The sequence below is a fragment of the Haliotis cracherodii genome, unplaced genomic scaffold (genome assembly GCF_022045235.1).
Source record: "Haliotis cracherodii isolate W230 unplaced genomic scaffold, xgHalCrac1.p SCAF_5, whole genome shotgun sequence".
NCBI lineage: Eukaryota > Metazoa > Mollusca > Gastropoda > Lepetellida > Haliotidae > Haliotis > Haliotis cracherodii.
This window is the reverse complement of record NW_027266308.1, coordinates 53,303,215-53,328,609: the sequence shown is the minus strand read 5'-3', so window position 1 is coordinate 53,328,609 and position 25,395 is coordinate 53,303,215. Positions and strand designations below refer to the sequence as shown.

The following is a 25,395-nucleotide window of genomic DNA, read 5'->3' as shown; positions in this document are numbered from 1 at the left end:
TGTCTCGTTAGCTGTTCCAATCAATCCAGCTGGTATCTTGGAATGGACGACTTCAGTGGAGCTCTGTCTGAAAGAACCTAATGTCTGCCCCTTGACATTGGTCCTCTGCCATTTAAAGGTCCACGCCTCATATGATCTATGTTGACACGACAGCCTCTCATAAGGTGACCATATTGTCCACACCTATAGCACTGGACTCCAGACTGTAGTTCAAAATCATGAGGTAGTTGTGCAGGGTTATCAGGATTACCATGATGATGTTGATAATGATATTGTCCCTTGTGTTGTGCCTGGGATGCGGTAGGAGTGAACTGATTCATCCTTGCCTCCAGATTATCAATCTTGGATGACAGCTTGTCAATGACTCCCATCAACGCTGATACTTCAGAGGTTGGTTGAAGTGAAGCCATGACCTTGGCTGGTACAGGTTTCTTCTGTACTTCCAGTTTCCTTTGCTCCTGGTCATATTCAATTCTCCTAATAGCTACTCGGAGCTGGTCGAAATCCTGTATGGTGTCAAATTTGTGTCCTGTTGAGTCCTTCAGTTCCTGCCTGAGTCCTGACCAGAAGACTGTCCTGAGAACAGAGCTTGATCTATCCTGTTGGATGAAACCTTGTAAGACAAGCCTGTCTAACATGTCCTCAAGTCTGCAACCCCATGTTGTAGCATCCTCCTTTTCCCCTTGGCGTGCACCATAAAACTGGGCCATAAGGACTTCACCTTGCTCCATGACTGATGGACTGAATACACTTTTCAGTTTATTAAGAACTGAAGTGAGTGATGCAGTGTGACCTAACCTCATTATGACACGGGCAGCTTCACCCCTAAGGGCTCTCCTGAGCGCCTGTAAGATCTCCTCCTCAGAATGTGTCTTACTGCAAACGAAACTTTCAACCTCGTAGTGCCACACATCAAATGAAGTTTCACCTTTGGCCATTGGATCACCAGAAAAACAAGAAAAACGAGGTGCTTGTTTAAAACTAAACGAACTGGGCAAACTTTGGGTTGGTGGAATTGCATGATGCTCTGACTCCTCAGATTTAAACTGTGGACTACCAGTAGCGCCCTGCAACTCCTGTATTGCTACCATACCTGCTACCCAATCCCTGAGCTCGTCCTCAGTCTTACCTTTTGGTGTAACACCTAGCTTCTCAAAACCCGCAAGAAAAGAAGCCAACTCATCAGAAGATAATTGGGACATGATGATAATGTAGGGATACAATTACGAATGAATCCGAAGTGAAGGTGATAGCTTTACCTTAAATGAACACGAACACAAAAATGTAAAGCTTATAAGACCTACATGGAGAAACAATGCATAATTAACGTAAAGGTAATCCTGTATACAACTTAAGGGTTAAGAGTTTATAGTTTAGTTTTGCTTTATCAACTATCAAGTTTACGATAGTAATGGTTTGGGTTTAGTTAGATAACAAAATTAGTTTAGTTTACCAAGTGTTGTGGGTTAGTAACATTTACCTGACAACTTAATCCATACTGTACTGATACAACTGACTCACAAGACCACACAAAGATTGAACAGGATAGGACAGGTGTGCTGAAAGAGGTGTAGTGCAAACCTACCTTATATAATATTAATTGAATACTAATATAATATTAACTATATATAATATTAATTAACTATGTATAATATTAATTAAATGCTGAGACACAGTGACAACACAACTGAACAGTAACTTAACAATATACTCTTTTATGGTATATGCCAAGATTAGCTAAATCTTAGATAATAACACTACCTAACAGTGCAATCATTAGGTCTGTGTTCTTGCAAAAGATGTCAACTATTAAACCAAGTAATGAATCAGTTAATTACAGTAAAATGTATGAACAAAGTAGACTATCTAAAACTAATTAAACTAAACTAACTAATACAAACTAAACTAAGGGCCCATAATACTAATTATGTACAATCACCGCAGCAGAGCTCAATATGGCTGCACAAAAAAACATACCCATTCTCATGCTCACATAAACAACATGGGTGAAAAAAACAACAACACCAACATGTCTGTTAAATAATAATGGCACCAAAGAATTATCAAAAATATGAAATACAGCTGTAAATATTAAGGATATCCAGTGTCAATAGCCTGTATACAGACGCAAGTGTCTCTGATCACAAATAGGGAGAGTTCATGTACACATATTTACACATGTTCACTTGATAATAGTGTCGGGCACAACTTCATACACTATCACTGCACGGGCTGCTGCTGATGTTCCTCTCACTCTCCTGGCTCCATTGAAAATCAAGATCCCACCAGGGATGCCATTGTAACAGCGGTACTCTGGTCCTCTCAAACATAAGAGAGTACTTGTTGGGTTCAAGGGATTTATTTTCAATGGGCGTAGAGAACTACACGGTAGTCCGGATCTGCCCTAAAACATACATAACTTGATATAAATATCATGGGTATCATTATAAAGGCACTATATAACAACAATACTAATTATACATTTCAATCTATAATTCCTTACTTTTGGCATATATATATATTAACAAATCCTTCCACATAAAACAAATTACACTCTATATATATATACAATTAATAATGCATAATTAATAAAACATAAATAGCATACCTCGTCTCAGGGACGCAGGCTGGAAACTCTCTTATGGAGACGTGCAGTGAAATAGCCCTGCACAAATAAGTATACTACATATAAGTATACTACTTATAAATATATCACATAGCCACAGTTACACTAGCATGTATGGAATACGAGCATTATAAATTCTACAAAATACTATACATATATACATGATACATATACATATATCACTTCTAACCAATTTAAACCTATTTTATATATAAATGTACATTTGGCTATTACCTCAGTCAAATACACAGTTAAGTTGAATAAAGAATACATTACAATGTCATAATACAATGCTAGCTAAAATACTATATCCAACAACCATGATTAAAATACATAACCTAAGCTCCCAGATAAATAAAGTAATAATTAAATGAACTTACCCTATATGATTCAGTGTAGAGAACGTGTTGAGAAAATAGGTGTTGACTGACCAGTAGAAGTGTGATCAGTGTCCCCACATAATTGCAGAGAACATGCAACAAAGCTAGATCACAAAGAGCACCTAATCACAGGCCAAGCCTGTGACCAACCCATTGACAATAGCCAAGAAAGAAATGTCTGAACTACCCAAGCTATATACAGAACTAGCTTACCTGTGAATTAGTAGATTTGTGCAAGTGCTGAAGTTAACACAAGTATTTAGGAACATAAATGTTAAATATTTAGGTTAGCTTATTAATTTAATTCATGTTTGGTTACTATGATGATACTTTAAAATCTAACAATATTCTATTTACAAGCATACTGCTACACAGTGTTTATGTCATGACCATATCACTATATAAACACAAAGAAACAAACTAGTTTGGAATATATCACGATGATGTCAGTTATGTATATCGTAAATTGTTTGCTCTGCTTGTTTTTTTCTGACGTTTAGTACTTTACGTTCTAGGTCACCGGCCATGTCACAAGTAAAGCAAAACAACTGGTGCTTTCTCACACTGAAACCGACCCTTATCAACGACAATGTCATTTGGTAGCAGACCCATACTGCTTATCCTCGTACACAGCTGTTTACAGATTGGTTTCTTTTTCACAATTAATCATGTGACAAAATATCTCGCCTACAGCAGGGAGGCGGGTGTGGAAACCATGTGGTAGCTTGTGATTTATAGGCCATAGGTCAGAGATGTGATACATTGGAGCGTCATAACATTACTTATAGTCGAAATTGCAAGTTGTAGATAAGCAATATATCTGGTGGGAAGTGACCTATTAATGTCAATGATACTTAGATGTACAGTGTATATGCTGTCGATACACTTGGAGACTAGTGTTTAACGTTTCCAGTGCACATAGGGTAGATTGTCAAACAGATGCCACACATTCCTTCCTACACATGATGATAGGAATCTGGCATTGTCGTTTCACCTTGCTGGGATTGGCGCACACGCCCTCTCAAGAACATGTTTCTTTATGGCATGGCGTTTGCTATGACAACAAAATCAAAGAATTCTGCTTGTGGTTGCAAAAGAGTTTATTATAAGTAAAAAGGGTCATGTTGTTGCAAACTTTGTATACCCCCTCTTCGTATAAATGTTTCTCAGTAAAAATGTACCATTACGTTTGCCAAGCGAGTGTGGTCTTAATGAGGTACTCAAGGGAACTTGGATGAACCGCTCTTGTGTTTTCAGAATAAAAATTAAACATCAACGCCAGAGTATAGCCCGTCTCCGTTGGGTGTTAAAGATAACATAGAGGTGAAAAATTATATTGTTGCCTGACCCAAAATAGCAGTACTCCTGTCATTCGACGGCAGCCTGTAAACAAACAAACAAGTCAAAGAGAAATTATGTTCTTCAGCCCCATGCCTGTTTAAAATTTTAAAATCTACGTCCAGACTCTTGCTTGTCCTGATTGGTTAGTTTGTCCTTATATTTAGGGTAATCATGAACTGTTACATTCATGCACATACTACAGTTTGAGACAGCAGACACGTTAGTTGGTTTTGTCACACTGCTCACTCGCTGTTCTCGACCAACCATTCCAGGCCAGAATTAAAATCTGACACGTAGGCGAAGAAAGGTCAATGTAGCTCATCCGAAGTCAATCTATATTTATCATAAGACCTGTGTGTGCGTGTGTGACTGTGTCTCTGTGTGTGTGTCTGCGTGTGTGTGTCTGTGTCTGTGTGTGTCTGCGAATGTGTCTGTGTGTGTATCTGTGTGTGTGTGTATCTGTGACACTTGTGTGTATATGTGTCTGTCTGAGAAAATTTGTTTGTATGTGTGTGTCTCTCTCTGTGTGTCTGTTTGTGTGTCTGTTTGTGTGTCTGTGTGTATGTGTGTGTGTGTGTCTGTGTGTGTGTGTCGCTGTGTGTGTGTATCTGTGAGTGTGTTTATATGTGTGCATATACATGTATGTCTGTCTCTGTGAAAATCTATCTGTATATGCGTGTCTCAGTGTGTGTGTGTGTGTGTGTGTTTGTGAATGTGTGTGTGAATGTGTGTCTGTGAATGTGTGTCTGTGAATGTGTGTCTGTGAATGTATCAAAATGATTTTCTCAAAGTCGATATTGTCAAAAGACAAATGTTACAATTTCTTTTGAAAGAGAAAGAAGACACTGCATGCAGGCTTCCATCTATATATATGTTCTTGTCTGCACCATTTGTCGTTGCTCGATGTGGTTAAAACCACAAAAACTATAAAACAACACGCATTTAATCGCGACAGTAAAAGCTTCCGCGGAGCATTTCAGCCCTCGCGTTACAATCATTGTCCGTTGATATATTTTGCAACTGTGTTCTGTTTGTTATTGCAACGAGGTTTCTCTGGATTACGTTACGTTCGTCTCGTAAGTATTTGTTTTTGTTCTTGATATTTCAATGTGTGTGTTCTCCGACAAACAATTCTAGACAATTAAAAATCACCCATCTTGGTTACGGGAAAGTATTCATTCAGAGATCGGAAAATATACATTGGTACGGAGTGAGTGTTCTTCCTACTGTTTGCGTACAACTGCAAGGAGTTTCTATATACGTCTATCATATTCCAACTGTCTTCAGAGGCCCCACTCCTTGCATGGCGTCTCAGGGTACGCCTTGGCCTGCACCACGTCTTAGGAATTTATGTATTTTATTAAGCAAAAACCAATCTAAATTGTGGAAAAAAGTAAGTCTAGCAGTATCATTAGATGAGAGAAATGTATTGTGAAATGAAAGATTTCATAGTCTATAGTCTTTGCGACAATTTCGACTTTGAGAAATCCTTTTGATACCTTCATGAATGTGTACCGTACCCGCTGTGTAATATGAATTAAGTTTAAGTGTTTAAATTTCAATCGGAATCGTTACAATGGAGTCTGCTTTCTGCGGAGATTTCTTATGATTTTGTACGTTTCTGTATGTTGCCGTGTGTTGCTGTATCTTATCCTGTGTTGTTGTATCTTATCCTGTGTCGCTGTATTTTATCCTGTGTTGCTGTATCTTATCCTGTGTCGCTGCATCTTATCCTGTGTCGCAGTATCTTATCCTGTGTTGCTGTATCTTATCCTGTGTTGCTGTATCTTATCCTGTGTTGCTGTATCTCATCCAGTGTCGCTGTATCTTATCCTGTGTTGCTGTATCTTATCCTGTGTTGCTGTATTTTATCCTGTGTTGCTGTATCTTATCCTGTGTCGCAGTATCTTATCCTATGTTGCTGTATCTTATCCTGTGTTGCTGCATTTTATCCTGTGTTGCTGCATCTTATCCTGCGTTGCTGTATCTTATCCTGTGTCGCTGTATCTTATCCTGTGTCGCTGTATCTTATCCTGTGTCGCTGTATCTTATCCTGTGTCACTGTATCTAATCCTGTGTCGCTGTATCTCATCCTGTGTTGTTGTATCTTATCCTGTGTTGCTGTATCTTATCCTGTGTTGCTGTTTCTTATCCTGTGTTGCTGTATCTTATCCTGTGTTGCTGCATCTTATCCTGTGTCGCTGTATCTTATCCTGTGTTGCTGCATCTTATCCTGTGTTGCTGTATCTTATCCTGTGTCGCTGTATCTTATCCTGTGTCGCTGTATCTTATTCTGTGTTGCTGTATCTTATCCTGTGTCGCTGTATCTTATCTTGTGTTGCTGTATCTTATCCTGTGTTGTTGTATCTTATCCTGTGTTGCTGTATCTTATCCTGTGTTGCTGTATCTTATCCTGTGTCGCTGTATCTTATCTTGTGTTGCTGTATCTTATCCTGTGTTGCTGTATCTTATCCTGTGTTGTTGTATCTTATCCTGTGTCGCTGTATCTTATCCTGTGTTGCTGTATCTTATCGTGTGTCGCTGTATCTCATCGTGTGTTGCTGTATCTTATCCTGTGTCACTGTATCTTATCCTGTGTTGCTGTATTTTATCCTGTGTTGCTGTATCTCATCCTGTGTTGCTGTATCTTATCCTGTGTTGCTGTATATTACCCCGTGTTGCTCTATATTACCATGTGATGCTGTACATTACCCTGTGTTGCTGAACATTACCCCGTGTCGCTGTATATTACCCCGTGTTGCTGTATATTACCCTGTGTTGCTGTATATTACCCCGTGTTGCTGTATATTATCCTGTGATGCTGTACATTACCACGTGATGCTGTATATTACCCTGTTTTGCTGTTCATTACCCTGTGATATTGTACATTACCCTGTGATGTTGTATATTACCCTGTTTTGCCCACATTACCCTGTGTTGCCGTACATTACCCCGAGTTGCTGTATATTACCCTGTGATGCTGTATATTACCCTGTGATGCTGTAAATTACCCTGTGATGCTGTACATTACCCTGTGATGCTGTATATTACCCTGTGTTGCTGCACATTACCCCGTGTCGCTGTATATTACCCCGTGTTGCTGTATAGTACCCTGTGATATTGTACATTACCCTGTGATGCTGCATATTACCCTGTTTTGCCCACATTACCCTGTGTTGCCGTACATTACCCTGAGCTGCTGTATATTACCCTGTGATGTTGTATATTACCCTGTGATGCTGTAAATTACCCTGTGATGCTGTAAATTACCCTGTGATGCTGTATATTACCCTGTGATGCTGTATATTACCCTGTGATGCTGTACATTACCCTGAGTTGCTGTATATTACCCTGTGTTGCTGTACATTACCCTGTGGTGCTGTATATTACCCTGTGATGCTGTAAATTACCCTGTGATGCTGTACATTACCCTGTGATGCTGTATATTACCCTGTGTTGCTGCACATTACCCCGTGTCGCTGTATATTACCCCGTGTTGCTGTATAGTACCCTGTGATATTGTACATTACCCTGTGATGCTGCATATTACCCTGTTTTGCCCACATTACCCTGTGTTGCCGTACATTACCCTGAGCTGCTGTATATTACCCTGTGATGTTGTATATTACCCTGTGATGCTGTAAATTACCCTGTGATGCTGTAAATTACCCTGTGATGCTGTATATTACCCTGTGATGCTGTATATTACCCTGTGATGCTGTACATTACCCTGAGTTGCTGTATATTACCCTGTGTTGCTGTACATTACCCTGTGGTGCTGTATATTACCCTGTGATGCTGTAAATTACCCTGTGATGCTGTATATTACCCTGTGATGTTGTATATTACCCTGTGATGCTGTACGTTACCCTGAGTTGCTGTATATTACCCTGTGTTGCTGTAAATTACCCTGTGATGCTATAAATTATCCTGTGATGCTGTAAATTACCCTGTGATGTTGTATATTACCCTGTGATGCTGTATATTACCCTCTGATGCTGTACATTACCCTGAGTTGCTGTACATTACCCTGTGTTCCTGTAAATTACCCTGTGATGCTGTATATTACCCTGTGATGCTATAAATTATCCTGTGATGCTGTAAATTACCCTGTGATGTTGTATATTACCCTGTGATGCTGTATATTACCCTCTGATGCTGTATATTACCCTGTGATGCTGTATATTACACTGTGATATTGTACATTACCCTGTGGTGTTGTATATTACCCTGTGATGCTGCATATAACCCTCCTTTGCCCACATTACCCTGTGTTGCCGTACATTACCCTGAGTTGCTGTATATTACCCTGTGATTCTGTATATTACCCTGTGATGCTGTAAATTACCCTGTGATGCTGTAATTTACCCTGTGATGCTGTATATTACCCTCTGATGCTGTACATTACCCTGCGTTGCTGTGTATTACCCTGTGATGCTGCATATAACCCTCCTTTGCCCACATTACCCTGTGTTGCCGTACATTACCCTGTGTTGCTGTACATTACCCTGTGATGCTGTATATTACCCTGTGTTGCCGTATATTACCCTGTGATGCTGTATATTACCCCATGTTGCTGTATATTACCCCATGTTGCTGTATATTACCCTGTTATGCTGTATATTACCCTGTCATGCATTACCCTGTAATGCTGAATATTACCCTGTAGTTCTGTATATTACCCTGTGATGCTGTATATTACTCTGTGATGCTGTATATTACCCTGTGATGCTGTACATTACCCTGTGTTGCTGTACATTACCCTCTGATGCTGTATATTACCCTGTAATGCTGTATATTACCCTGCGATGCATTACCCTATGATGAAATTATGTGAATGGGTCACTGAAAATCACCGATGACGTAAGGTGTTCGCGAAAAGGGTAAGCATGCCCTGCCGAAGCTACCGGCAGCACCCGCCACTCACATGTTCACAGTTTTCAAGATATTTCTTAAAGAGTTCTAGTAGCCAGTATGTCTGATCAGACTAATGCAGTAGAGATAACGGTATTAGTTCATTACAGTCTCCAAGCACACGCAGATAGACATTGGGGAACACTGGAGACGAAGTGGGCGAGCCACCCAACAATGCTCCTGGATGCTGACCAGGGAAAGCGTTGCCAACAGAAAGGTAATTAGTTAGGTACTTGTTTTTTTTGTCATCTGACACTTTACGATCATGTGTGTATGTTTTGGGTTTTGTTCAAACTTGAGTCAGGCTGACATTTAAGGTTTTTGAAGTGTATAGTCTATTTAGGTGTACAAGTCGTGGGCGTTAGGATACCACCACACACACACGCCTCGGCCCGGGATGATGCCAAACAGTAGTACAACACTGCATCACCAATACAAAGAATGTAACGTTCGCGAACACCAGGTGTCATCACTGATTTTCTATTTTTCAACTTTGTTCACCACTATCCCTATGATATACTTAAGGAAACACTTCATTCCTTGGTGCAAGGGGCTTTTGTTACAAAACGTGGTGACCATAGATACAGTTACGTATCTACTTTCAGAGGTTTAGGACAATTTGTCCAAAAGGAAAGCAAATGCCATCTGAAGTTTACTGAGAAAACGATGTGTGAATAGCTGGAGTTTTTCATTGATAGCATCTATGTAAACGTGGGTGGTAGGACATTTAGGCAAGAAGTAGACATCCACATGGCCACCAACTGTGCTCCCCTTCTTGTTGATCTGTTCTTTAAGCATATGAATCCGAATTTCTGCTCGGATTGGCGAAGTCAAAACAAGGTAAGTTGGCTAAGACGTTTATCTTTAGCTTATGGTATATCGATGATCTGATACCGTTCAATAACCATCAAATAAATATATAATAGCCAATTCCATTTCATTGATTTACCCACCCCATATTTAAATTTATGCATAAAGATGCAGAGTGACAAAGTACTCTCCACAAGACAATATGACAAGAGGGATGACTTCAACTTTCTTATAGTCAACTTTCACTTTATGCCAGCAATATTCCTGCAGCTCCACTCGTTGGTGTCTACATTTGGTGTCTTTTGAGGTACAGCGGAGCATGCTCTGTCCACCAAGATTTCAAAGAACGCCATACGATTCAGAAGTTGTTTGATCAAGGTTACATCATTCAAGACCACAGTAAAGCTTTTAAAAAGTTATATGGTAGACATGTGGAGGACATTTCCAAATTTGATGAATTAGTGACAAGAATGATGCCCGATGCAATTGCCTATTTAAACTATTTAAACTATAGTAGTACTATATATTCCCGTGTTTATTCAGGAGAATAATTGCCTTGTCTCTGCATGTGTTTGTGACGGGTTCCAACGGTGATGCAGGATATCAAACACCTGGCATCATCACAATTTGATGATTCATTAACACGTGCTCATGATGTAGTCAGAATCGTACAAGCGACTCTTGTCAAGCGTTTTTTGTGGCTTTAATTTCAGTGATCCATTCATACATCGTTCACCGATAGTTTGCCTTGTACGCCCTATGGAATCTGTTTCGGCACAAAATCGGGATTGTTTATTCTCTAGTGTTGACGAGCATAAGTTACTGGGGACTGATATTCTTACCAGGAATCCCCACGGAAAGCATTGCGTCCCGCCACAGAAATAGTCATAGAGGTCCTCAGATATTGTTTTAAATATATTTTTTTTTATTCGGGATTCTCAACTGCTTTTAACAAGACAGTTAACCCATGCATATAAACTGCTGAGCAGAAGAAAATATACACCCATGGTGTCTTAAAATGAAACAAACACGAACGGTTATTCGGTGGTAATGTATTTGATACGGGTCATAGTTGTGTTTTGGACCTCAAGTCTGAAGCGTTTCGGCGACTGTTTTCAGCCTAGTAACGTGTTTATAGACGTTTGTAAATGTTTGGTTAAATCCAATTTTCAAGTATATGCTTTCTTTTGCACGGCAGTATATTTCATTTATTCACGGACCTATATAGGTTAGACAGGTCAGTGATTTACTTCAGTTCCAGGCGGTCTGTAAATTATCTACGTATTCACTCAGTCAGCAGAATGTGATTCCCGGCTACAACAACTGCATGTACTGGTTAAATCACGTCATACCTCACGACAAATGACCCAAGACATAAGAAGGTATATTAAATCCCGTGCCGTTATGAGTGTTATTTCAGGTGCATGGGGCTGATGGGAACTTGCAAGAGACGATTGTTCTGACATGTTGGAGGAGAGAGGCATCTCTAGCTTCTCGTCATGCCGAGGATTGAAGAGGTTTTTATAGGACATATTTAATTGTATCGGTCATTCTATCGTATCGGTATGCAAATATTGATGGTCGTGAACGGGACAGGGGTCCCAATGCCAATAAACAGTCGGGGCGTTCTACAGTCAATGTCCTGTTGCAAAGAGGTTGCACAAACGGAGAGACTATTACAGGATTTAAAAATCTAAAGTTGTTTGATTCGTATAGGTTTAAAGATTATAGACTGAGGGTTTACGAGGATGTAATAAATGTCAACAACTACTTTCATTTAGGAACATTTCACTATATTTTACCGGGCTAGTATCCACTTAAGCTTTTCTTAGCTTTGCTCAATTTTGTTCGTTCTCTTTATCGTTAAACGTCAGAATTCTATATGGGCAAATGATGCAAATTTTGAAAATCTTGTGCTTCCACTAAATGGATGTGGCTCCTAAAATTCTCTGATTGAAAACATGGCATAGTTCCAGATCGGATTTCGTAACAAAGGTCTCTGACCCAGTACGCGTTCTGAGATAAAAATCAATCGCGTTTACGAAGTATGAAGACAGGCAGCTTCGCCCTATTCCTCATTAAGGAACCAAGTGAAACCAGGCAGAGGGTTCAAGATAAACGAGTGTGCATGTAGGTGCAAATATCTCAACTTGTGAGAAGCATGTGGTGTTACATCAACACGTGTCACCCCAACAGCACTAGCAGTATCGCCTGTGAGGCTCGGTTATAATGATCATCTGAAACTATTTACATCAGATCGCTAGTGCTGCTTTCTCTATATCTGATTACATAATTAGCTGAATGTCTCTCCTGTCTGTCGTTTGATGGCGAACGCGGATGTGTAAGCATTATTCAGAATCGGAATCTTGTCGGTAATTGCACTGAACTTTGGAGAAAGCAGTTCATTGTGGATTATCCGCCTTGTAAACATTGACAGGTGTCACGTGTTCAGGGCCAACCCCTTCTCGCGAGATTGCGTCAGAGCTGCGAGACTTCTGACATGAGTGGATTTGCCTCTTATCGTTGATATGATATACAACAAGAGACCGCGTTATAAGGTCTTTGACACAACGCATATAGGTCTTTTGGGATCTTTTTTTATTAAAGGCGGTTAACTATGTATGAGATATGATATATGGCTTGTGTAGGACGGGTTATCGCCCGACGCATAGTAGCTGTTTTCGGGGAATGCGGTGCCGTTTTCGCCAGAGAATTCGGTGCCGTTTTAGCCTGCACCCTCGTAGGACCTGGGACGCTGAGTGAGTGAGTATGATTTTACGCCGCGTTTAGCAATATTCCAGCAATATCACGGAGGGGAACACCAGAAATGGGCTTCACATATTGTACCCATATCGGGAATCGAACCCGGTCTTCGGCGTGACAAGCGAACGCTTTAACCACTAGGCTACCCGACCGCCCTCCTGGGACGCTGAGCAAAGACAGAATATCCGCATATATTTATATACGCATATGCTACCGAGAACCACTCTAACAGTCTAAATTGTGCATAAAGACGTTGGGAAGGACACCATTGTCATTGCAGATGTCTGTTTCTCCCAAATCGCCACGGGAGTGAACATATATTCAGCGTAGATGTACATGTGGTACTAGTTTAGTAAGATGTGTTTACAATACAAGTTAATTATTGTATACATGGGAATGTGTGTAAATATATGTCTCAAAATGGCGAAACAACAAATTGTCAGTTGTTCCAATATAGCAATACTATCTGCCTGTAAAGCAACGTTTTGACCACGTGCACACTTCTTCTGTTCTTATCACTAATCACATCAGAAACACCTGAAATAAATCAGCGATACCAACATGCCTGCCTATATTAATACAGTGCTACTTGTGGAAACGAGTGGTCAATTGGGTTTTAAACCTTGCTCAATATCAGCAAAGTCACAACTGAAATTAATCAGCGATGCCATCATGCCTGTCTACATTAATACAGTGCTACTTGTGGAAACGAGTGGTCAATTTGGTTTTAAACCTTGGTCAAAATCAGCAAAGTCACAACTGAATTAATCTGCGATGCCATCGTGCCTGTCGATATTTATTCAGGGCAGAGACCATATACCACATATATCGGTATATGATTTCTGTTGAGGGCTATCAGTGGAGGTTTCACACCTTGCCAAATATCAGCAGTATCATTTGTCTGTAGAATAATCCAACCTGGACCAGACAAACCAGCCTCCAATGGTGAGAGCAACTATTAAAGTTATGGGGCACAATGAAATATGATCACCAGGATATGAGTTAGGAAACTCTCCTTACTCCACAGCCATTATAACCATCCGATCCTATTTTAGCAGACTCTCTCGACGGTCTGCTCTAGAATCTCCAAGTGGACAAAGATGTTGGAATGAAAGTCTTTGCGTTCTCGCTAAACCTAACCTATCCAGATGATATTTAGTTGTATATATCACGGTCATCGACACGGCAAGGTGCTCCTCATCTGGCCAGATACACACGTTGGAGGTATTGTCGAATTGTAAACAAACTCATCACGGTCTCCTCACGTAGGAGCGCCAGTCGACATGTAGTTTACATTATCCATAGGCTGGTACCAATATTTATGAATATGATGAAAGAGGTTCTCCTGGGATGATATTTTGAGAATGTCTTTGTGATATCAAAACACTTAATGGGTAAAATGGTATTATAGTGTTTCATTTTCAAATACGATTTAGCCATCATGGAATATCCCTATATTCTTAATCATATTGAGTAAACCTTTGTACAAAACAATTCATTGTTGTTGACTATTTGTTTCTGTGATATGTGTCAGCAAAAGACGGCATGAACACGTCAACAGGTCATATGTGTTGAACAACACGGGAGGTGATATATGCAAGGTATCAACCTGCTTCGTCTATTTTTAGAAACAGGTAAACAGTAGCTATTAGTCAATTCACGTATAGTCAGGGGTAAGTGACTTTGCTAGTTAGACAAAGTAGGCATATGGGTCAACCTATTTTACTGTGACGGGGATGCACGAAAGACAAGCATAAGATTAATTAATACTCTCCAAGAAGATGTGCAACTCTATCAGCATTGTCCATCAGAGATTTATTCATATATTCAAAACAAGTACTCCTGTCCACACTCCACTCCAAATCTTAGCTATATGCTCATCCGTTCTCCAACTATACATGTCCGCGCATTTACTTAATTAATTCACTTACAGTTCTTAATTTAAAAAAAGAATTGTAATTAATCTTATACCATTACAAGGTGTTTGATTCTATCATCTGCTATTAATCTCTGTATTGACCAACTATCTCAGTACACTAACATTTCTTGATTTTAAAAAACGGTCGGTCGGGTAGTCTAGTGGATAAAGCGTTCGCACGTCACGCCGAAGACATGGGTACAATGTGTGAAGCCCATTTCTGATGTCCCCCGCTCATATACTCACTCGCTCACTAATTATATATATATATATATATATATATATATATATATATATATATAGATATATATATAGATATATATATATATATATATATATATATAGATAGATAGATAGATATATATATAGATATATATATATATATATGCATTAACCAACCCCATGTACACACTTCAACTATCGTAAACGTGATAGCCATACAGAGAGAACCAACAAACCGTCACTTTATGAATGTACATAAAGCTATCACATCGCTACAATATTACTTGCAAATCTACGGTTCACAGCAAGCCATACAAATAATATCATGATACAGTTTAGAAGTACGCCGATGCAAGCGGCCAGAACCAACACTGAAACAACTGAGTCAACAGCCGCTGTTCTCCCCCACTCGCCTGAAGCTAGGTGTGTTTAGTGAACTCTATATATACTCGTGACGGGCAAAGCGTTCTCTGTTAATGAATATGAACTATCAACCAACAACAGACTCCCGTGGTAGGCACGGGTACAATAAACCAGTTCTAGATGTCGCCGATTGCTCCCTTGGGATGAAGACAATATATTCAGCCAAAGTGGATCAACACCTAAAATGATGATGAATAAAATAGGGATTGTTTCAGATCGATTATTTGTATTGAATAAAGGTTGCCTCAGGTGTCGAATGACCTACGAACATTATATTGGCGATAAGGGATAATAGTGGAAATCGTTTGGAGCTATGGGAATTATATCAATAATATCAAGAGGCATCTTATCTAAGAGTTGGTGTGAAGTACATATGAATTCTTTAGTCAATGAAATACATATTTCACCTGTGAGTTAGTGAGTGATCCAGCGAGCCAGTGAGAGAACGACCGAGCATGGTCTTAAATTTAAACTAAACTTCACACATTATACTCCAGACAACGAAAAAGTAACCTATGTCAATGTGCTTAATGTGTAGCTGGAATGTCTAAAGGGACCAGTCGCAGGCCTAGTATGTACAACATAAATACCGTAGATTAATATTTTATCATATCTATATTTTCTTAATGTTGTTAAATCCTCATAATTGTTTAGATTACCGTTTCGATATTCTTGTTGCTTGAAGTTCCGTTAAACATGTTGTCCATGTGAAACGTGTTAACTAAGTATAGCACACTCAGTCTACCAATAAGAAGCAACGGGGGCCGGTTGTTATTATATTTCTAAATGTTTTGTCAACATGTGTTACCCCAAAAAATATTTTAACCAAGGACCTTAGAAGTTCACATGGTTAAAAGTAGAGTTTGTGAACTAGGGCTTAAAGTTTATATAAATACATATATAACTGGGACAGACAGTGCATTATTTTGTTTAGACATTCAAACCGCGTATGATATTCAGATATCAAATTATGTTTGATGGGAAGCTAGGCTTTGAAATTGGTTTAAAATCACCCCGACAACTCTGTGTTGGCCGCTCGACCCTCGGTGTTCTGTGTTCTATTTCATAACGTGTAATGTGGGAGATCGTAATGGCCCGGAACCTACTGGCATTTAACCAGCACATCGACCTTTATATCTCTGACGGATAACCTGGACAATTTCCGTCAACAAAGTTCACTGAGATCCGACAGCCCTCAACGGGAGTTGGACAGGACGTTAATAATAATAATGATAATAACCGATTATGTTTTATTTGACGGTGTTTGATATCAATATCAAAGCTCTTCCACAACATGTCAATAAGTACAAACGGTATCAAAGATTTTACTGACACTTCATTAAAAAGCTTATTCCGAAAATCGACAACCATGTTGTCAAGATAAAACCAAACTGTTTTCTTTTCATAAAATAGTGTTTATTCAAAATTACAGTACATGTGATGGTATACATGTTTGAGTACATACATCGTAAGTTAAAATAAATTTACATTCGATATACATGTGTGAATATCATCTATGTACATTTAAATGATGCAGTCATTGTACGGTCCTTTCAAATGTAACAGAATACCACATATTGATGGCGTATTGATCGCAAATATTGAGGCTATATATTTCACAGGTTGGTACTATGTTGACCGTTTTAGTTAAATACATTATCAATATTACACAAAACAAGCAAAACATGGGATTTCTATAAGGTAGGCGCCAAGAAACCATAAAACTGTAGTATTCTGTGACATTTTTCTCTCAATTATCTTACCATTCAACCATTCATGCATTTACTTTGACAAGCATATATCCACATTTCCTTTTTAACAATAGTCCATGTGAAAGTATTTTGTACAGAATCGGAACACCTTCCTCCACTCTTTTGGATAGGACATGCAACCAGCATAGTTGAAACCTTCACGTAAACAGTGAAGAGTTATCTCCCATTTCACAAATGCCCGCAGTTTCGTTCTACCATAGGCCCCATGTGGTACATTACCACGCTAATCTACCATTGCAATGAACCACAACGGGCATCAAGATTTCCTAGTTCGAGCCGTGAAATCCACGCTCTGATGAGAGAGTAAATGAACACATAATCTTTTGTGTGCCTGCTCTTATCTCCACACACACAAAACACCCAACTTTGCATATACATATAGATAAACTGCTTATTTCAAGCAATTGGATACACATTAATATAAGCTTTATGAGTGCACAAAACCTAGGGACTCTCCTACAGGTTGTGGGGTCAAGGTCAGTGATTTATAGCAATTCTAATGTCTTATTCTTACTTGATTGAAGAACCACAAAAAAAGACAGAATATTCTTGTCTTTTTTTTGTTGAGGAAGGTATAATATAATCTCCCAAAGTCATATGATCAACATCCAAACATCATAATTAAAAAGGTAAAGAAAGACAGAATTCCAACTTCAGACGGAAATATCACATGCCTGTCTCATGTTGTGAAACGTACTTTCCTGCTGTTTTTAGTAAATTTCTTCCAACGTTTGTTGATCGTTTACACATATCTACATCCATTTTTGTATCAGCGAACAATAGCTGGTATTAGCAGAGAAAGAAATAGCTATGATTTTACAGCTACCTTCTATACAGATAAGCTTTCAAAACTACAGCTCATCACTGCATTACAGACTTGGAACTTCAACAGAGGGCCACAGGGAGATTAGTCATCTTGTTCACCTTCCTCAAGGTCATCAACAAAACCTCTGATGGAGGATAAGTTAAGTACTTGACAACTATGATTGTTATGGAGATGACAAACTACCAATATTATAGCATGCATTTAGAAGATGTGTGATTAGGTTTGTTTCATGCTCACAGAAGCCTCCTAGCTACCAGGGGCGGTCTGGTAGCCTAGTGGTTAAAGTGTTTGCTCGTCATGCCGAAGACCCAGGTTCAATTCTCAACACGGGTACATAGTGTGAAGCCTATTTCTGGTGTCCCCCGCGGTGATATTGCTGGAACCCGACTGTGGTTTTATGCTCATGGGGATTACTTCTGCTGTGGACTCACATATCACATTTACTGTACACACTTAGTGGGTTACTGAGTTGGTCTTAACGCTGCTTTTAACAGTATTTCAGTTATATCACGGCATGTCAACTTGACGTAGGAGTAAAGTGATGCAGGTCTTGTACGTTTACCACTTGAAATCTGGGAGCAGAGGTATGGTGCTGACAAATCCAGAAATTGTGTCAAGGTGAACTTGGATTCCAACCTATAATCATAGGTTTCAGGCATGCCCACGGGATGCCAATTTGCACAGTGAACATGGTGAATTACAGTGCTTTAGACGACTGAACCACCTGCTCCTGTATGTAGTGAATTTGTATTTGGGTTGATAAATAATGCATGAGAACAGCAATGTGGTTATTAGTCCTTTCATTCAGAAGAATCCAACCATTCACTGTATCAGGACTGTAGACATCCATCCCTTCACTCCTTGATAAGGCATTCTCATCATACAATCATTTTGATTTGAGGATATTACAAAAAAAGAAAAATTGCCATTCACATTGAAAAAAATTCAATGAAAGCTGATATAATTTGTTATAGCAATACAATCATGTTAATGATGATAAAAATATTATGAATCAAAAGTTTGAATACAATTGTTATTTCATATTTATATGAACATAACTGTTTTAAAAAGTGTACCAGGTAAGCATCCCACTGATGTTATATAAGAAATATATACAAAAAATAGTATTTGTTCAACTACTCTTATGTGTTACTGTGACTGACCAATATTCATGAAGACATTGTACAGGACTAGTGCTAGTTGTGACACAGGCATAAGGTACCAGCCATCAAGAAACAAGTACCGGTAACCTTGTGTTCCACATCTGACTTTACGGGTATTTTGAACAGCCTGGTTTCAACTGTATTGTCATCTCCCCCAAAATTTCCAACCGGGAAAATAATGACACATATAATATCAAAGCCAAAAACAACAACATGACAGTACACATTGGACTCAACAAATCATAAACCCAAAGAAGAAATATTAGGCTTACAAAAATAAAAGAATTGGTTCACAGGGAATGGCTTTTGAAAACATGGTTGTTGTTTTTTCTGGTTGTTCAAACCAGTATGTAACCAGATTAAGAGCTGTGCAATCAAATAAACAGTTGTGTACAATCAACTTTGGAAAGGCCTACACAAAAGTATTTAGTGTATCTGACTACTCTTGGACTTGGAATATTTAAGGATTGTTTCAACTTAAAAACGAAACGTGCCACAAACTTCATGATGATGCAGGCAGTGCCTGAGAACCAACACTATTATTATTTTTAGCCTTAACGATAAATTGAGTTAAAATCTTTGAAATGTGAATGCCCCTGCTACATGAGCATTGACTGTGACTCTGTCCTCATCAACACATAAACCTAGCACAGGACAAAACAAACTCTACGAACAATGAAAGACAGTCTTAACACAACCCGCTTCAGCCATCTTGGAAAAAGTTGATACTTCATAAACAAAATCATCGAACTAAACCATGAACCATCCAACTGCCATCCTGTCCAAATATTGCATTACCATAGCAACGAAATTTGTACACTTTGTTTAACATGAAGGAATGATATCAATGAGTTATACAATGAATGTACAATATATATGGTCTATTTGTCAGTAAATGAGCATAATGAGTACAGATGTCAGCATGATATATGAATATATTACACTACCAAAAAGCACAATGATTAAAAGGCACATAACATTTGTCAATACATGTAAAGGGAGTACAAAAAACAAAACAGTCACTAGTAGGTCTCAGGCAAAGGTCATGATAATTATTAAGGTAACATTTTTTAAAATATTTTTCGAGGGGTGGAAATTGGTGATAAAGAAGTTACTTCAAATATTCTTTATCATCAATTGTGAAATGATTTAATAAGTAGAGGGTTTGCTGATGTGGGAGTCGCCGGGAAACCAAGATTGTTTTATAAAGTTTACTCGCACATGCGGAACAATTACAAGGCATAGAATCCATGATACTAGCGGCAGGTGCTTGGGGTGTAAATATTTTAGACCCACATACATCATGAGGGTACTCATACTTGCTGTTACCAGCCTGTCAAACATTAAAAATATATTGGAACAAGTGAGTGATTGAGTGAGTTGGGTTTAACGCCGCTTTAAACAGTATTCCAGTTATATCGTGGCGTGCCAGCTTCATGTGGGAGGATAGCCCGAAGTGATGCAGGTCTCAGACATATACCACTTCGGTGAAACCCACGAGCACAGGTATGGTGCTGACAAACCTTGAAACATAACTGGGGCGAACCGGGATTCGAACCCACAATCATAGGTTTCTGGCGTGTCCAAGGGACGCAACTCTGCACAGCGAATCGCAGCACCTTAGACGACTGGGCCACCCGTGCCCCCTATATTGGAACGAGAAGGTGATAACATGGTGCATATGTGATACTGTGCTAATAGAGTCTGTGAAGAGATAAAGGGAGATGAAAGAAGTAGGACTGATTGTGTTCTGGTGTGGTATACGTAACTAAATTTCAGTCAAGTTTGATGCCCAAGATAATAGGCTATTAAGTCTTAGGCCACAATAAATTTATTAATTCACAACTATTAATAGTTTGAATAAGGTGACATTTTATATTTGATATTCATTCTTATTCAACAAACTGTTAATTGTGAACATGACAAGATGTTTGGAAGGAATATGTACTGTATTTTCTTGTGTATAGTCAAACATTTTGTCAACTAAATACTGATGTGTAGAAATTGCTGTACGTTATACTCCAGTGTTCACTATACACATATGTTTGTTTGTTGTTAATTTGTTGTTCAGCAATATTACAGCTACATGGCTGCAGTCAGTGAATAATCGGGTCTGGACAAGACAATCCGGTGATTGACATCATGAGCATCGATCCACACAATTGGGATACGATGACATGCATCAACCAAGTCAGAAAGCCTGACCACCCGATCCCATTAGTCACCTCTTACGACAAGCATAGTTGCCTTTTACGGCAAGCATGGGTTGCTGAAGACCTGTTCTACCCCGTATCTTCACAGGTCTATATACACATAGGAAATATGGTATATGGCATATTTCATGGAGTAAAGACACAGAGAGAGCAAATAATGTTCACAGCTGCAGTAAAGACAGAGGCAACACACACAGCAGTGTTTTCATCTGAAGGTACTTGGGGATGATAAACATGATAAAAGTGGTAGCCGGGGTGGGCTGGGATGAAAATCAGCGTGCACTATACTCAAGAAAATCACTTATCTATGTCTCACACTGCTGGTACTTCATAACAGACGAAAACAACACCAGAAAAGCCTGGTGCCAGAATCATAGTTGGCGGGATTCAACTCACAATCATGGCAAGTAGGGGACAAAATAGGGAGAGTGATCGACCTTCGAGCACTATGCCATCCATGCCACTTCCTCCATGTTTTATAAGGAGGCTTCATAATGACTCCATAGTGAGACGAGCATACCAGTACCAAACATAACAGTAAGGCAGTAAGATACCAAATAAGTCATATTGAAAAACACTTTTCATCAAATTACTGAATACTGCCAAAAGATATTATGCAATGACTGAGAAAAAGCAATCAAAGTTCACAGGACTTGGATAAAATGGAGAAAAAAAGGATCTCTGATGGATACTTAAAAAAATAATACTACAGAGAATAAAGACAAAAAGGCACATCACTTTACATGAGCAAATCTAGACACCACATCCCCAATATCACCAGAAGCTATCCTGTACATTGCTTAAATAAGCCATAATAACGAAACCCTTGCTAATCTGAAAACAGTGAGAAGAATGTGGAATAGGTCACTTGTTTGTTGTTAAATGCAGCACACATCAATATTCCAGCTACATGATGACGGTCTGTAAAAAACAAAATTAGCTTGGGCCAGACACTCCAGTGATAGACATGGATCTATGTGATCATGGATCCACACAGTTGGGATACAGTGACATGAAATCAAACAAATAACAGAGCCTGTCCACACTGGATACAACTGTGTCAAATGTTTCTCCCATTTTGTTCATCAGGAGTTGGGAAACATACTTCTATTCATCTTAGACATACAAAAACACCCAAGCAAATTTAGTTGTTCTTCGATCAGTCTGAACAAAAGTCCTCTGGCTATCAATGAAAGAGCCATACAAATGTGAAGTGAACATGCACAGGTAGAAACAGTAGAAATCCTACATATTTACAAGGAAGGGACCTATATACATATCTACATAAAAACATAAAAAGCAATATGAAAATGACAGTAAGGATTTTGAAATGTGACAGACGTAAGGAGCTGCATGAAATTGTATACACAAACAGAACGAATGGGTGACTATTGACCTGGCGGATCTGGCACTAGGTGCTGGAGGAGGGGGTGAAAGAAAGGTGTGTGGGGGTGGGGTGGATGGTATAGAGGAGTAAAAGTGTAGAAGGGGGGGGGGGGGGCTCTGGAGGAGGGCCCTCCCTTTTACAAAATCCTGGACCTGCCTCTGATTCAAATACGCCTTTTTGCAGCTACTCAATGTGTGTGTATGAGGATAACACGGCGAAGGGAAAATTTCAACACAAAGTAAGGAAAGTGTTCCACAGAAAAACCATTATCTAGAGCTTCATTAGCCTCATTCAAATCTGCTTACTCTGCTGGTATGCTATAGCACTGACATATCAGGTCGCCTTAAATGTTGAACCTGTTTGGTGAAGGATTTGGCTGAACATCAAAAAGACATGTAACTCCCATACCTTAACAAAGATTTGCATTGACTGTAGCACTAGATCTCTTGTTACTCCCATACCTTATCAAAGACTTGAAGTGACTAGTACAAAGGCTATCATAACTCCCATACCATAGTATAGACTTGCAGTGACTGTGGCACTACGACTATTGAAACTCCCATACCTTAACAAACATTTGCAGTGACTGTAGCACTATGACTATTGAAACTCCTGATGCAGAATACACTCCAACATCATTGCCCTACTTTGAAATTTGTCAGAACATTTCTTGATTTTAAGTGGAATTTGTAAAAAAAAACTATACAATACCGTATCCGACCTAATAAGCGCCCAGGGCACTCTCAAAATTAGAATGAAGTTTTGGTGAAAAAAAACAGAGTTAAAAGATCGTAAATTCCATGGTTTATGTTTACAGCCTGAATGATACAAAAGAAAAGTCTGTGCGTATTATACACGACAGATATATTTTTCCAGAATTTTTTAATTGCCCATAATTAAGGGTGCATATAACATATGAGTGCGTATTATACACAAATAAATAAGTCTTGTGTACATTAATCAATCAGGAGGGGTGCTAATTGGGATTGTTCACTAGCCATGCAAGATATTAGCAAATATCCCCGTGGGCACTTTTTAGAGCGGGGCGCTTATTACGTCGAATACGGTATTTAACAAGATTTTATTAAGCAAACAGAACAGGCATGATAAAAATGTTTATTTATAAAGAAACACAACCATTTATTTCTTCTGAGGAATGTGAGATGAAAGAAGCCATTAATAAATATAAACAACTTGATACACATCAATAACTTACAACTACTCTACTACAGCACATGCAATGAATACTACTATCTGTCATTGATTGCCATAGCAATAGACACTAAACTGCTAACAGTTTGGCACAATATTAAATTCAGTTTTCATGCCATTTAAATGTTTTTCAAATTTTAACTAAGATACCAATACTTATTCTTCATGAAAAAATATTTCAATGACAGTTTGTAATTTTAATGTATTTGAAGCCACACCAATTTTATTTTGTGATTTACTTGTTTCAAATTTTACAGAAGTAAAGCAAAAAAACATTGAAAACGGGCTTGTATTGAACATTTCAATGTAAATTGTTAAAAAAAGTACACACAATTTATGTATAACAACTTCTTTAATAACTGAAGGCGACGTTAGGGTATAGATGTTGCTTGACAACGATATAAGGATCTATACAGAAACATAGCCCTTACAGTTATTAACGCAGTTGTTATCCATACATTGTCTTTACTTGGTCATCCATCAACTTCTAAGTAATGCCTATCATACAATTTATATTGTTCAATATGAGTATTTTCTGGAATCATTCAATATATGAATAAACCTTCGCAATGATCTGAAGTAAGGTCCAGGTTCTAGTTTCACACTGTTGTACAATGTTGCTGTCATAAACCAGCAGGGTAAACCAACCCATATTTCCTATATCATTTCCATGTGAGTGAACACACATACCATGGCTATCCATGCACTGTACAACTTGCAACACGAAGATGTCAAGTACTTATTAATGAAAACACATTTCAGTTACATCATGGCATGTGGAAATCTCCAAGCAATATACAGATCTAAGATATTTACCAATTTGGTGAAACCTCAAAGGTTTGACATTAGGGTGATTCTGGGATTTAAACCCACTATCGTAGGATTCTGGCATGGTGAAGGGAAACAACTCTCCTCAGATCATGATTCAAAATGACCATGCTCATTTTACAACATCAAGTTTCTCATTTACCAGTATAGCACCTTGTTTGTCTAAGTAGATGGACACAAACCTTGCCAACTTGCTGTGGGCAATAGGTCAGACTGGAACTCTGTTCTGTTAACCTTATCCCATGTCAGAAACAAAACAATGCATTCACCATATTAGGCACCCTGCTCCAATAAGAGCCCCTGGCCAAATTCTAAACCAATCAATAAGTCATCATCTTCATAAGTGCCTCATACAAAGCCCGAAAACTTATTTGACAATCAATATTTTTGTTCATATTTAACAGATGATAGTTTCAGAAAAGCAGCAGTGTGAGAGGGCTTTATAATAGCCAGTAACTAATATAAAAAATGACATTTGAACTAAATTTATTGTCTACCATCCAATCTCTGACAACAAATGTGCCCGTTTTTTATAAGCACCCCAATTTGTCAATTTTCTAAGAGACGGGGGCACATATTACGGCAAATATGAAGTCT

At 38.7% G+C, this 25,395-nt stretch overlaps 1 long non-coding RNA gene across 1 annotated transcript; it reads right to left on the bottom strand.

Moving 5' to 3' along the window:
• Positions 1-2,333: 2,333 nt before the first annotated feature.
• Positions 2,334-3,128, bottom strand: LOC139442969 (uncharacterized). The gene is made up of 3 exons (XR_011651710.1): positions 3,007-3,128; positions 2,609-2,665; positions 2,334-2,404 (listed from the first exon to the last, which is right to left on the bottom strand). It is a non-coding gene; the product is annotated as an uncharacterized lncRNA (long non-coding RNA).
• Positions 3,129-25,395: the final 22,267 nt, after the last annotated feature.